Consider the following 15,181-nt stretch of genomic DNA (forward strand, 5'->3'; position numbering starts at 1 on the left):
TTCTTTCTTTCTTTCTTTCTTTCTTTCTTTCTTTCTTTCTTTCTTTCTTTCTGTAAATAAACCTTTGATTTTAGATACCAAAGGATTGGCAACACCATGATTTTTGTGTAAGATCTGGGTTGTATATTGACCTGGGTGCGTACTGAGGGAGGAGACTAGATGGGCGCAACAGTGGAGTTAGGCAGGGTCTTGAAGGGGAGGAGGTATCTGACTTTACTGCATGAGATACAGGGAGGCCAGTACAGGGATGTAAAGAAGTGAGAGACATGACCAGAGCAGCAGGGGAGTTTAGCAGTTATGCTTTGGCTGGGCTGAGGGAGAGGGAGGGGAGAGGCAGCAAGTCCAGCGAGGCGGCAGCCGCAGGAGTGTAGGGGAGAGATGACCAAGGCAAGGAGCAGGGTTGAGTGGTGGTGGGGAGGGGCAGTGATGGAGAACAGACAGGCTTTAACCACAGCCTGGGTGAGGGGGGATGTGGGCGGACTAAACAGCAACATGAAGGCTGCAAGGCTAAGGGAGGTCTGGGACAAAGGAGTGAAAGCAGGAGGGGATGAAGGCAGCAGGACCTGACTGTCATGAAACATATTCTCCTTTGTCTCCTGTTGGCCCAGGGCAGACAGGAGGGTAAATTCCTCAGGCCTGTGAAGTGCTTTGAGCTCCTCAGAAGGGAAGTGCTCTAGGAAGGCAGGGCATTCTGGGTCAGGGACTGAGGCTGCATCCAGGCCCTTCTCCCCACCCGCCTTCATCAGGACAATCCTGCTGGCTGCTTAAGAGATCCCCGAAGTTTTAGCTTGTAAGGTGTGATTGGTTGGCTCCACAATCCATTACAAACCTCGCAGGGAATTACCAAGGCCTTGTTGGGCAGAACCCCATTGATTTTGGTAAACCAACCAAAAAAAAAAAAATCAGAAAAAAGGCAAAACCTGATTTCTACTGGTGGAAGTGAGAGGAAAATGAGGCCCACAGAGTAGCCCAACGCCTGGAACCCTCTTGCTGCTGCCTACACATAACACGTACAGCAGCCTGATGTGCTCACCCCCTCGCTGAGTGCACAACAGAGCATACCACCCTCTAATTGGCTTGTTGCCGTGTGTGACAGTTCCTGGTGTGACTCCCAAGAGACTGAACTGGAGAACTGAAGAGCCACAAGCATGAGCTACGACAGCGTGAGGTAAAGCTCCACGGCTGGGGGCTGTAACAACTCAGAACCTTTTGCAGAAGGTCAAAATGGGGCACATGTAAGTGACAGCACACACTCGCCAGTCGATTACACAGGAAAGAAACAGTGAGTGGTACAAACTGCATCAAAGACAGTAGAAACTTGATCATGCCCCAGCTTTATTGAACGTTAAATCAGCATGATAATAGGATTTAATGTTAAGTCTAGATAATATTTAGTCCTGCCTTGACTGCAGGGAACTGGACTAGATGGCGTCTCGAGGTCACTGCCCGTCCTATGATTCTATGATCATCATCCAACCACTAAAGAATCATTAATTGTTCGGTATACCACTTTTCTCAGGGCATGTTTCACCTCCTTGTTACTCAGGCTGTAGATGAGGGGGTTCAGCACGGGGATCACAAGGGTGTAGAACACGGACACCACTTTGTCCTGATCTGATGAGTTGCCGGATGTGGGCCGTAAATACATAAAGAACAGAGTCCCATACAATATGCTGACGGCCGTCAAGTGGGAGGCGCAGGTGGAGAAGGCTTTGCGCCTGGCTTCCGTAGACCAGATCCTCAAGATGTTGAGGATAATATAAATGTAGGAGATGAGGATGATCAGGACAGTACTCAATGCAGTTACAGCAGCAAAGACGAAATGCACTCTGCTATCCATGTGAGTGCTGGATCAGGAGAGCTTCTGGAGTGGGGGATGTCACAAAAGAAGTGATCGATGATGTTGGGACCACAGAAGGACAGGCTGAACAAAGAGCCTGTGTGCACAACGGCATTGACACAGGCGTAGAAGTATGATGCAGCTACCAGCTGGACACAGACTTTCTTTGACATGATAATAGTATACAGCAGCGGTTTGCGTATAGCTATGAATCGATCATACGCCATCACGGCCAGAAGCAAAGCCTCAACATGTGCACAGAGAGAGAGAAAGAAAAATTGCATGGCGCATCCAGCAAAGGAAATGGCTTTACACTCTGCTAAGAAGTTCACCAGAGCCCGAGGGGCAATAACAGAGGAGTAAACAATATCTATAAAGGACAAGTTGAAAAGGAAAAAGTACATGGGGGTGTGTAGCTGGGACTCAGCTATGATTAATGCGATCATCCCGAGATTCCCCACCTGGATGACAATGTAGATAACCAAAAATGCCACAAAGTGGATGATTTGTAGCTGTGGACTGCTTGTGAACCCTAGGAGGATGAACTCAGTCACCCCAGTGTGATTTCCCTGCATTATATTTTCCAGATATGGTCTATGCTGCTGGGGGATACATAACTAATAAATCAAAGATGATACTTATTATTGAAGAGGAACCAAGTTGGGGTGGAAAGTGGGTGCCGCCATCTAGACACACAGAAGCAAGTCAAGATAGACAAGCCAAGTTATATCATGCCTACATTAATTTCTCTTAATAAAATTTCATGTCACTGGGGAATTCCCAAGTTTTTTCTTCCTTAAAATAAAATAAAATAAAACAAAGGCAAATGGGAAGAAAAAATATTTAAAAAAATTTGCTGTGCATTTCAGCATTTCAAAAGTCAGCTAGCTTGGAACCCATCGACAATTGCAGATATATCTCCAAGTCAGTACTTTTGAAATACCTATTGCAAGTCTGGCAATTGTAAATATAACTTAATTGATATGGAAATAAATAGCCAGGCATTGCTGCAACAATCTGACCTACAGTACGGAAGTGCATGGAGTGGTAGAAAATCAGCCTTATATTAGAGCTCTAGCATCCTTCCATAATTAAACCATTCATTAGGAACCTTGCTATTTTACAAGTCAATTCAAACCATGAATTTAGAATAAAGTCTCTGATGAAATTAAATAAACACCATTCGTGCTGAAATTAATAAGAATAATATTCACAGTGAGGAAGTGTATATTAACTGAGGATATATGAATGAACAGAAGAATCAAGCAAAGGGAGGCTGAATGAAAACTATGGGTGAGACCCTCACCTCTGCTCTGGCCCCTCACATCACCTTAAAACTGGAAATCGGAGGCAGCAAGTGAGCTTGGGACAAGCTTCCACCTCAAGAGGAAAGGACCTATTAAACACCAAGTAAAACATCCGTGGAGCGATCTACCCATCCCATGCTCATTTTGCAGTAGCTGATCTTCCTATACACGGTAGCAATGTTAATCTCTCTTGCTTATTCAGAATGATTGGAGAAAGTTGGAGGACCATCCTGTTCTTCTCAGAAGATATTTTGGAAGCGAAGACGTTAAGAGTTTCACACTGAATACGCACCTCGCATCCACCTAGACAGTCACAATGAGACAAATTGGGAAGTGCTGGTCAGACAACATTCAAGCACGTTTCCCTTAGAAGTCAGATGGGTCCCCATGTGCATGTTCTTCCACTTCAAGTTGCCAATAAAATCTGAAACATATAAGAGATATTTACTTTCATTGTATTATGAGTGTGAATCCACCCTGAACCTGAAAGACCTTCCACGGGGGCAGAGAATGGTGTGTTGGGGAAGCCAGTGCAGCCAGTTCCATATTGCAGTGTCTTTAAAGAGAGATCTTCTCTTGCCAGGGATGTTGATCAGGAGTAGTTCACCAGCACAAAATCCTCCCTAAGGAATTTTAAATGAAAACATGTTATGTTCAAAGAAATTAACCACATTTTTAGAAAAATCCCTTACAACTTGATTCTTTGCAACCAACAGGGTGTTTTGATCTTACTATTGTCTCTTTCCTTTGCACAAAGTACACCTTAACTTAGCTCATGCAAGCACAGTGGGCCAGATCGTCAGTCGGTGTTAATCACTGTAGCTCTATTGAGGTTGATGGAGCTTGTCAACCTGTCTGGAGTGGCTCACGACCATGAGTGCCAAATTCAAGGTAGACTGTTACTCACAAACCCCAGATTGGTTGTGTGTTCTATAATTCTCTTTCACCAACCAAGTACCAAGGGTGAACTCCTCAGGAACTATAATAGCCTTAAATGGAGTCACAGAGAGATCTCTCCAGTGCTGTGGTGTATCTTGCCACCCAGGCAAGCCTGTCTTTGTGATGGATGGTCCCTTATAAGAAAAATTACAACGATATCCCGGTTACTTCCAGTCCCTTACCCCAGGTCAGTTGCTCCTCAGATCTCAAACTACAGACAAGATTGTAGTCAATCCTATAATAAACTAATTGGAGGTTTATTATCTAGGAAAAAGAAACAAGAGGGTTATTTACAAGGTTAAAGCAGGTAAACATACACACTGAGTTACAGTCTTAGGTTCCAAAAATTAATAGAAGCTTCTGTAATGCGCAAGCTTTATATATCCTTTAGGGCTAATCCAAGCCAAGCAGCCTGGGAATCCCTTGCTTATGCTTAGAAATATTGCCCTCCCCAAATTCTTAGCAGCATATTGATGATAATTCCTCCTTGACAAGGATTTTTATACCCTTTCCCCAGTTTTCAAGCTGTGATGGGATGAGCATTTGTGCACATTCCCTCTTCCTGGGTTTAGAGAAAACAATCATCAAAGTCTTGGTTTGTCTGGCGTCAATGGCCTTCTTTTGTTGGGCAGATGACACCTCTTATGGTAAACTAGTATTTCACACTTGGTAACGCTTCCCTCCTGACTGTGGGGGTTTCCAGTTTCATAAGACACACTTTTACAGTAACAGAGCAAAACATTTCAATATTACCTTGTAACCTGGGATATAGACATGTGAGATTTGCATGCCACAGTTCACAAGCACTTCATAACATTTCAACACAGCTCTATAAATCTAACACCTATTTTAACAGTATGAACACACAGGTGAACCATATTGGTTTCCAGCTGTGGATTTGTCAGTTTTCAGTGAGGCTGAGGGCTCCACGCATGAGCTGGCACCTGGTCCACCAGCTTCACAAAGCTACGCTGATCGACGCCACCTGAGGGTCTAGCCCAATATCCTTGAACAATCTCATGCAGCACTCAGGGTATTTCAGGCAGTCTGTCCCATTTTACTGCAAATTATTTAGTGAAAGATAATCATTCCGGTGTCAAAGGAGTCAACATTTTGAGACGAGAAAACCAATCTTTTTCTCAGAAGACCGAATTGATTTTGTAGCTTTCTCCTGGAAATAGATCTCAAAAAGAATTATGATACTCACCCCAGTTTTTGTCCTATAATGTTAAAATTGCTTGTTGCAAGAAAGAGATCTCTCTTGCTGGAATTCAACTAGATCATGTAGAGTGTAGTTAGAGTCAGGGTGTATATATTTGGTCTTCCAGTGTTTGGGGGCAGAATCCCTCAGCGCTCTGAATCTCAGATCAGGCACAAGGGGTATCATTAAAACACCATTTATGTCTCCTGGCACCAGGAGATAGCTAGTCACCGTTATACTGTCTTCAAATACTGTTCACGTTTTTGGAAATGATAATGCATCACTTTGTTCTTGTCCTCTCTTTTATGCAGTCCATAAATCTGAAAATCCTCCTAGGACTTCCAGTCAGGGATATACTTGGAAATGTTCATCACAATATTTTTTTCATTACTTTTTTTCCCGGAGAAAATAAGGTTTGTAGACTGATAGGGTGAGAATCCAATATTAGGACCTTTACAACAAGTTTCCATGCACAACTGAATGGGTGTTCAAGCAGTCAGTATTAAGGGGCATGTCAGAGGTGAGTAAAAGCCTGAGATTGGAGTAACAAGAGGGGCTATACATCAGGATTCAGGGGAACTTGCAGAGTCACTAGACCAGACAGGACTGGGTTAGCTCAGGGTGCTGCATGTCAAGTCTAAGCTAAGACATGCAGAGAGTCTGGGCCTAGAAGAGAGGGTGTGTCAATTAATTTGCTTTAGTAGAAGCATTGGTGGAGTGCCCAGTACTGCAAGAATAAGGGGCTATGGGTTGAGACGGAAGGTTATGGACAAAAGTGTGTCACAGTCCAGGGCAACAGTGCTTGTATTCCTCCTTGGTTGCTCAAGGGTACTCGCTCTCGGCTGCTTAAGTTAAGCCAACTGCTTTAAGTTACCACACAACCGTTTCTAGGCAAAGACATTTATTTTTACGGTGAAAGCTTTGCACAGAAAACATATTAAAAAACAATAGAAGAACCTGTCCACAGGCTGATAAGCTTGCCAGAGATCACCCAACTGCAGCAAGGGTGCCCAGGGGAGTCAACCCTTCAAAATCCCCTACAGAGTCATGTGACCACCATCCCATCTAATTTCTCTCTTTAGAACCTATGGGGAAGAGCTGTCACATCTCCCTTCTTACACTTGTTACCCAAAATCGTTGGATGCAAACCTGAGATCTGGTCCTCCCACCAGTTTCCAGGAATGGTGTTCCTTTGGACCCCACCCCCCTTTCAGGGATTAGCAGGGCCAGCAATGGGTTGAGGTTCAAGTATTATAAGGAACAGTTATTTGCTTCAAAGGGCGAAATAGGGTAGAGCTGCCTCACTATAAAGCAACTCTCAACCACACACTACTTTTAACAGCAGAGGGGTCAGGCAAGGGAGGGTCTCCAAACCTCTCCCATAGCCAAATTCCTTTCCCTGCCATTATGTTTTGATAACTGGGCCTGCAACTTTGTTCTAATTGTGATCTCTCCTGTAAAAAGTATATGAAACATTAGAAAATAATACTAGAATAACAAAACTTGTTGGCAAAATATTATAAACAGGTGCAAAAGAACTAGACAGAGAGACTAAATTAGGTCCATAACTCAAGGACTATGTTGAAATCATGCTTGGTAAAAACAGAAGATGTGGAACCAGAAATTAATAGAACAAAATCGGTATATCAGATATTAGGCCTAATTGGTGGCCAAAATAATGAGCGGATGGGCTATTCCACCCAACATTTCTTTTCTGGGTCCGGAGAGAAAGAGACTTTGGTGGGAACCTGGGGGTATATGAGGAGAGGGGCAGTCTAGCGGAAGACCACAGGAAGAGGATACTGGAGAGTGGGAAGCCTTAGGAACTGGGCACTGTAGCTGCCCCTCAGGTGAGCAGCTGTGCACAGGGACCTGACTGGTTTCCATTCAAGGTAGGATTCACGATGTGACGGAGAGACTGCCGAGACTCATCAAGCCCTTGGATCGCTACCCCTTCCTGCTTCTCCACGTGGGCACCAATGATACTGCCAAGAATGACCTTGAGCGGATCACTGTGGACTACATGGCTCTGGGAAAAAGGATAAAGGAGTTTGAGGTGCAAGTGGTCTTCTCGTCCATCCTCCCTGTGGAAGGAAAAGGCCTTGGTAGAGACCGTCGAATCGTGGAAGTCAATGAATGGCTATGCAGGTGGTGTTGGAGAGAAGGCTTTGGATTCTATGACCATGGCATGGTGTTCCAAGAAGAAGGAGTGCTAGGCAGAGACGGGCTACACCTAACAAAGAGCGGGAAGAGCATCTTCGCAAGCAGGCTGGCTAACCTAGTGAGGAGGGCTTTAAACTAAGTTCACCGGGGGAAGGAGACCAAAGCCCTCAGGTAAGTGGGGAAGTGGGATACCAGGAGGAAACACAAGCAGGAGCACGCGAGAGGGCAGGGCTCCTGCCTCATACTGAGAAAAGAGGGACGATCAGCGAGTTATCTCAAGTGCCTATACACAAATGCAAGAAGCCTGGGAAACAAGCAGGGAGAACTGGAAGTCCTGGCACAGTCAAGGAATTATGATGTGATTGGAATAACAGAGACTTGGTGGGATAACTCACATGACTGGAGTACTGTCACGGATGGATACAAACTGTTCAGGAAGGACAGGCAGGGCAGAAAAGGTGGGGGAGTTGCACTGTATGTAAGGGAGCAGTATGACTGCTCAGAGCTCAAGTATGAAACTGCAGAAAAACCTGAGTGTCTCTGGATTAAGTTTAGAAGCGTGAGCAACAAGGGTGATGTCGTGGTGGGAGTCTGCTATAGACCACCGGACCAGGGGGATGAAGTGGACGAGGCTTTCTTTCGGCAACTCATGGAAGTTACTAGATAGCAGGCCCTGGTTCTCATGGGAGACTTCAATCACCCTGATATCTGCTGGGAGAGCAATACAGAGGTGCACAGACAATCCAAGAAGTTTTTGGAAAGGGTAGGGGACAATTTCCTGGTGCAAGTGCTGGAGGAACCAACTAGGGGCAGAGCTCTTCTTGACCTGCTGCTCACAAACCGGGAAGAATTAGTAGGGGAAGCAAAAGTGGATGGGAACCTGGGAGGCAGTGACCATGAGATGGTTGAGTTCAGGATCCTGACACAGGGAAGAAAGGAGAGCAGCAGAATACAGACCCTGGACTTCAGAAAAGCAGACTTTGACAACCTCAGGGAACTGATGGGCAGGATCCCCTGGGAGAATAACATGAGGGGGAAAGGAGTCCAGGAGAGCTGGCTGTATTTTAAAGAATCTTTATTGAGGTTACAGGGACAAACCATCCCGACGTGTAGAAAGAATTGTAAATATGGCAGGCGACCAGCTTGGCTTAACAGTGAAATCCTTGCTGATCTTGAACACAAAAAAGAAGCTTACAAGAAGTGGAAGATTGGACAAATGACCAGGAAAGAGTATAAAAATATTGCTCGGGCATGCAGGAGTGAAATCAGGAAGGCCAAATCACACCTGTAGTTGCAGCTAGCAAGAGATGTTAAGAGTAAAAAGAAGGGTTTCTTCAGGTATGTTAGCAACAGGAAGAAAGTCAAGGAAAGTGTGGGCCCCTTACTGAATGATGGAGGCAACCTAGTGACAGAGGATGTGGAAAAAGCTAATGTACTCAATGCTTTTTTTGCCTCTGTCTTCACGAACAAGGTCAGCTCCCAGACTACTGCACTGGGAAGCACACCATGGGGAGGAGGTGACCAGCCCGCTGTGGAGAAAGAAGGGGTTCGGGACTATTTAGAAAAGCTGGGCGAGCACAAGTCCATGGGGCCGGATGTGCTGCATCCGAGAGTGGTAAAGGAGTTGGCGGATGTCATTGCAGAGCTATTGGCCATTATTTTTGAAAACTCATGGTGATCCGGGGAAGTCCCGGACGACTGGAAAAAGGCTAATGTAGTGCCCATCTTTAAAAAAGGGAAGGAGGAGAATCCTGGGAACTACAGGCCAGTCAGCCTCACCTCAGTCCCTGGAAAAATCATGGAGCAGGTCCTCAAGGAGTCAATTCTGAAGCACTTAGAGGAGAGGAAAGTGATCAGGAACAGTCAGCATGGATTCACCAAGGGCAAGTCATGCCTGATTAATCTAATTGCCTTCTATGACGAGATAACTGGCTCTGTGGATGAGGGGAAAGCAGTGGATGTGTTGTTCCTTGACTTTAGCAAAGCTTTTGACACGGTCTCCCACAGTATTCTTGCCAGCAAGTTAAAGAAGTATGGGCTGGATGAATGTACTATAAGGTGAATAGAAAGTTGGCTAGATTGTCGGGCTCAACGGGTAGTGATCAATGGCTCCATGTCTAGTTGGCAGCCGGTATCTAGTGGAGTGCCCCAAGGGTCGGTCCTGGGGCCGGTTTTGTTCAATATCTTCATAAATGATCTAGAGGATGGCGTGGATTGCACCCTCAGCAAGTTTGCAGATGACACTAAACTGGGAAGAGAGGTAGATACGCTGGAGAGTAGGGATAGGATACAGAGGGCCCTAGACAAATTAGAGGATTGGGCCAAAAGAAATCTGATGAGGTTCAACAAGGACAAGTGCAGAGTCCTGCACTTAGGATGGAAGAACCCCATGCACCACTACAAACTAGGGACCGAATGGCTCGACAGCAGTTCTGCAGAAAAGGACCTAGGGGTTACAGTGGATGAGAAGCTGGATATGAGTCAACAGTGTGCCCTTGTCGCCAAGAAGGCCAATGGCATTTTGGGATGTATAAGTAGGGGCATTGCTAGCAGATCGAGGGACATGATTGTTCCCCTCTAGTCGACATTGGTGAGGCCTCATCTGGAGTACTGTGTCCAGTTTTGGGCCCCACACTACAAGAAGGATGTGGAAAAATTGGAAAACGTCCAGCGGAGGGCAACAAAAATGATGAGGGGACTGGAACACATGAGTTATGAGGAGAGGCTGAAGGAACTGGGATTGTTTAGTGTGTGGTAGAGAAGAATGAGGGGGGATTTGATAGCTGCTTTCAACTACCTGAAAGGGGGTTCCAAAGAGGACGGATCTAGACTTTTCTCAGTGGTAGCTGATGACAGAACAAGGAGCAATGGTCTGAAGTTGCACTGGGGGAGGTTTAGGTTGGATATTAGGAAAAACTTTTTCACTAGGAGGGTGGTGAAATACTGGAATGGGTTACCTAGGGAGGTGGTGGAATCTCCTTCCTTAGACATTTTTAAGGTCAGGCTTGACAAAGCCCTGGCTGGGATGATTTACTTGGGGATTGGTCCTGCTTTGAGCAGGGGGTTGGACTAGATGACCTCCTGAGGTCCCTTCCAACCCTGATATTCTATGATTCTATGATTAAGTTCTGTAGGTAAGAGAGACAAACATCTGAGCCACATAGAGCTCTTCCTCAGGCCTGGGAAAGGTACTCTGAGCATCACCGTTAAATGCCAGGTGGAACAGACCCTTTGTCTTCAGGGACACTGAAATCAATCAGGTTCTTAAAAGAAGAACTTAATTTATAAAGAAAAAAATGGAAAAGAATCACACCTGCAAAATCAGGAGGTAAGGTAAATTTGTGGGCTAATAAAAAGATTTATAACACAGAGGATTCCCAGCTCTCTGGCCTGTCTTATACAGAAGGTTAGACCGGATGATCACAGTGGTCCCTTCTGGCCATGAAATCTATGAGTCCATGAGTTAGCAGGAAGGAAGGGGGGAGTAACAACAACAGGATGTTTTAATGCAAACTGTCTTAGAGCAGAGCTGTATGCAGTGTAGTTCTGGCCATGTTGGCCCCAGCATATTAGAGAGAAAATGTGGATGGTTTACTATTTTCCTTTGGACGAACTTCTTTTGGAGAGAGAAACAAGTTTTCAAGCCAAACAGAGCTCGTCTTCAGGTCTGGGAAAGGTACTTGAATGGTCCATTACAATACGTGCTAGCAATTTACGACAAGCAATCTGTTCCACCTGGCATTTAACAGTGATGCTCAGAGTACCTTTCCCAGGCCTCAGGAAGAGCTCTATGTGGCTCAGATGTTTGTCTCTCTTACCTACAGAACTTAATCATAGAATCATAGAATATCAGGGTTGGAAGGGACCTCAGGAGGTCATCTAGTCCAACCCCCTGCTCAAAGCAGGACCAATCCCCAAGTAAATCATCCCAGCCAGGGCTTTGTCAAGCCTGACCTTATAAACCTCTAAGGAAGGAGATTCCACCACCTCCCTAGGTAACCCATTCCAGTGCTTCACCACTCTCCTAGTGAAAAAGTTTTTCCTAATATCCAACCTAAACCTCCCCCACTGCAACTTCAGACCATTGCTCCTCGTTCTGTCATCAGCTACCACTGAGAACAGTCTAGATCCATCCTCTTTGGAACCCCCTTTCAGGTAGTTGAAAGCAGCTATCAAATCCCCCCTCATTCTTCTCTACCACACACTAAACAATCCCAGTTCCCTCAGCCTCTCCTCGTAAGTCATGTGCTCCAGCCTCCTAATCATTTTTGTTGCTCTCCGCTGGACATTTTCCAATTTTTCCACATCCTTCTTGTAGTGTGGGGCCCAAAACTGGACACAGTGCTCCAGATGAGGCCTCACCAATGTCGAATAGAGGGGAACGATCACGTCCCTCGATCTGCTGGCAATGCCCCTACTTATACAGCCCAAAATGTCGTTAGCCTTCTTGGCAACAAGGGCACACTGTTGACTCATATCCAGCTTCTCGTCCACTGTAACCCCTAGGTCCTTTTCTGCAGAACTGCTGTCGAGCCATTCGGTCCCTAGTCTGTAGCAGTGCATGGGATTCTTCCATCCTAAGTGCAGGACTCTGCACTTGTCCTTGTTGAACCGCATCAGATTTCTTTTGGCCCAATCCTCGAATCTCTTATTTTCAGTTACTGATAACTTTTCCAAACCTTAACCACTTAGGCCGAAATTTTCCATGCTCGGTCTGCATGGAACCTCTGCTGGCTGAATTATTATAAAAAATATAAGGAAAATGGGTCAGCTATTTCCAATAATGGGACTATGAAAAATAAGCTGATTTACAATTGTTAAAACTTCTCTTCTTCCCCCAAACCATTTATTTGAAGAGCTCTAATCCCTTTGTGCTTTGGAGCGGGGACTTTATATTTGTCAGGGGATAATCGTGGGGTGTCAGAAAGATGTCTTTTCCTGTCAACCATAAAAATTCACCCAGATTTATTTGAGTTATATGCATCTGGAAATCACCACTTGTAGCTCAATGGAACTTGTCAGAGGTTTGCTGCTAAATTTTCTGGACATTCCATCTGCACTGAGCATACTCCAGCCCCACTGACCTTCCACTGCACCGGGCATGCTTATGTACCCTATAGAGTTTCCTAAATGCCAATATGAGCTTGCTCCTTAGACCCACATGATTTCTTGTATGCCCCTTTGTCTGCATTGAGTATGTTTTCCAGCCCCACAGAGGTAGCGCTCCAAAGAGAAAACAGCAACCGCAGCAACTTCAGTTCTAGCATTCCTTAACTCCTGAGTGCTTGACTTAGCAACCTCGCTGTTCTTTTGGCTTAGGGGTTTTTAAATGTGCATATAGTGTAATGTGAACTACAAGTACAGAAGGAAGAATTATAAGGAGAAATACCTTTTTGGAAGTCCTTTTCCACTGTCTCTGGGATATGCTGATTCTCTTCTTCTTTCCGCAGATTGAAAGAACCTTACACAAAATTTAAGAGGGAAATAATTATCAATAATTAATCACTAATTTTTCCCTACATATTCATATATTTATTAAAAATCTAGAAAAAGGGGTGAATGGTGAGGCAGCAGAATTTGCTGATGACACAAAATTATTTAGGTTAGAGAACTCCAGTGAAAATTCTGAGGAACTTCAGAAAGACGTAACTAAACTAGGTGAATGGGCAATGTGATGGCAAATGAAGTTTAATGTTAATAAATGCAAAGTAGCACACATTAAAAGGACAAATTTCCATTACTCATAAACCATACAGGTTTCTAAATCAACAGTATAAACAGAAGAAAGGAATCTAGGTATCACTAGGTACAGCTCACTGAAAACCCCAGTTCAACAAACAGCTGTGGTCCAAAAAAACTAACAAGATGTTAGGATGAATAAGGAATGGGATGGACAATAGTACATACCAAAAATATGATGTAGCTTCATCCAGAATATTGTACGCAGTACTGATCACCCCTTCTCTAAAAGGCTACTACAGAACTGGAGGGGTTTCAGAGAAGGGCAATGAAAATGATTAAAGTCTTGGAAAAAAGAGACCAAAAAGATTGGGATTTTTTTTAAATTTAGAAAGGAAATGAGTAAGAGGGGACATGATAAAAGTATAGAGTATAAAATAATGAATGGAATTGAAAAGGCAACCAAGAGCTTCTGTTCTCCTTGCCTCCTAACATAAGAACAAAGGGATGTTCAGGGAAAGGTAAAAAGAAAAGGAGTACTTGTGGCACCTTAGAGACTAACCAATTTATTTGAGCACAAGCTTTCGTGAGCTACAGCTCACTTCATCGGATGCATACTGTGGAAAATACAGAAGATGTTTTTATACACACAGACCATGAAAAAATGGGTATTTATCACAACAAAAGGTTTTCTCTCCCCCCACCCCACTCTCCTGCTGATAATAGCTTATGTAAAGTGATCACTCTCCTTACAATGTGTATGATAATCAAGGTGGGTCATTTCCAGCACAAATCCAGGATTTAACAAGAATGTCTGAGGAACAGTGGGGGGGGGAAAGGAATAAACAAGGGGAAATAGGTTACTTTTTATAATGAATCAACCATTCCCAGTCTCTATTCAAGCCTAAGTTAATTGTATCCAATTTGCAAATTAATTCCAATTCAGCAGTCTCTCCTTGGAGTCTGTTTTCGAAGTTTTTTTGTTGAAGGATAGTCACTTTGAGATCAGAAATCGAGTGACCAGAGAGATTGAAGGGTTCTCCGACTGGTTTATGAATGTTATAATTCTTGACATCTGATTTGTGTCCATTTATTCTTTTACGTAGAGACTGTCCAGTTTGACCAATGGACATGGCAGAGGGGCATTGCTGGCACATGATGGCATATATCACATTGGTAGATGTGCAGGTGAACGAGCCTCTGATAGTGTGGCTGATGTTATTAGGCCCTGTGATGGTGTCCCCTGAATAGATATGTAGGCACAGTTGGCAACGGGCTTTGTTGCAAGGATAGGTTCCTGGGTTAGTGGTTCTGTTGTGTGGTATGTGGTTGCTGGTGAGTATTCGCTTCAGGTTGGGGGGCTGTCTGTAGGCTAGAACTGGCCTGTCTCCCAAGATTTGTGAGAGTGTTGGGTCATCCTTCAGGACAGGTTGTAGATCCTTGACAATGCGTTGGAGGGGTTTTAGTTGGGGGCTGAAGGTGACGGCTAGTGGCGTTCTGTTATTTTCTTTGTTAGGCCTGTCCTGTAGTAGGTTACTTCTGGGAACTCTTCTGGCTCTATCAATCTGTTTCTTCACTTCCACAGGTGGGTATTGTAGTTGTAAGAATGGTTGATAGAGATCTTGTAGGTGTTTGTTTCTGTCTGAGGGGTTGGAGCAAATGCGGTTGTATCGCAGAGCTTGACTGTAGACAATGGATCGTGTGGTGTGGTCAGGGTGAAAGCTGGAGGCATGTAGGTAGGAATAGCGGTCAGTAGGTTTCCGGTATAGGGTGGTGTTTATGTGACCATTGTTTATTAGCACTGTAGTGTCCAGGAAGTGGATCTCTTCTGTGGACTGGTCCAGGCTGAGGTTGATGGTGGGATGGAAATTGTTGAAATCATGGTGGAATTCTTCAAGGGCTTCTTTTCCATGGGTCCGGATGATGAAGATGTCATCAATATAGCGCAAGTAGAGTAGGGGTGTTAGGGGACGAGAGCTGAGGAAGCGTTGTTCTAAGTCAGCCATAAAAATGTTGGCATACTGTGGGGCCATGCGGGTACCCATAGCCGTG

At 44.7% G+C, this 15,181-nt stretch overlaps 1 pseudogene; it reads right to left on the reverse strand.

Moving 5' to 3' along the window:
• Window positions 1-1,006: 1,006 nt before the first annotated feature.
• LOC141988518 (olfactory receptor 5AR1-like) overlaps window positions 1,007-15,181 on the reverse strand; it is a 30,478-nt pseudogene continuing 16,303 nt past the window's right edge.

Source organism: Natator depressus, chromosome 6 (assembly GCF_965152275.1).
Source record: "Natator depressus isolate rNatDep1 chromosome 6, rNatDep2.hap1, whole genome shotgun sequence".
NCBI classification, from domain to species: domain Eukaryota; kingdom Metazoa; phylum Chordata; order Testudines; family Cheloniidae; genus Natator; species Natator depressus.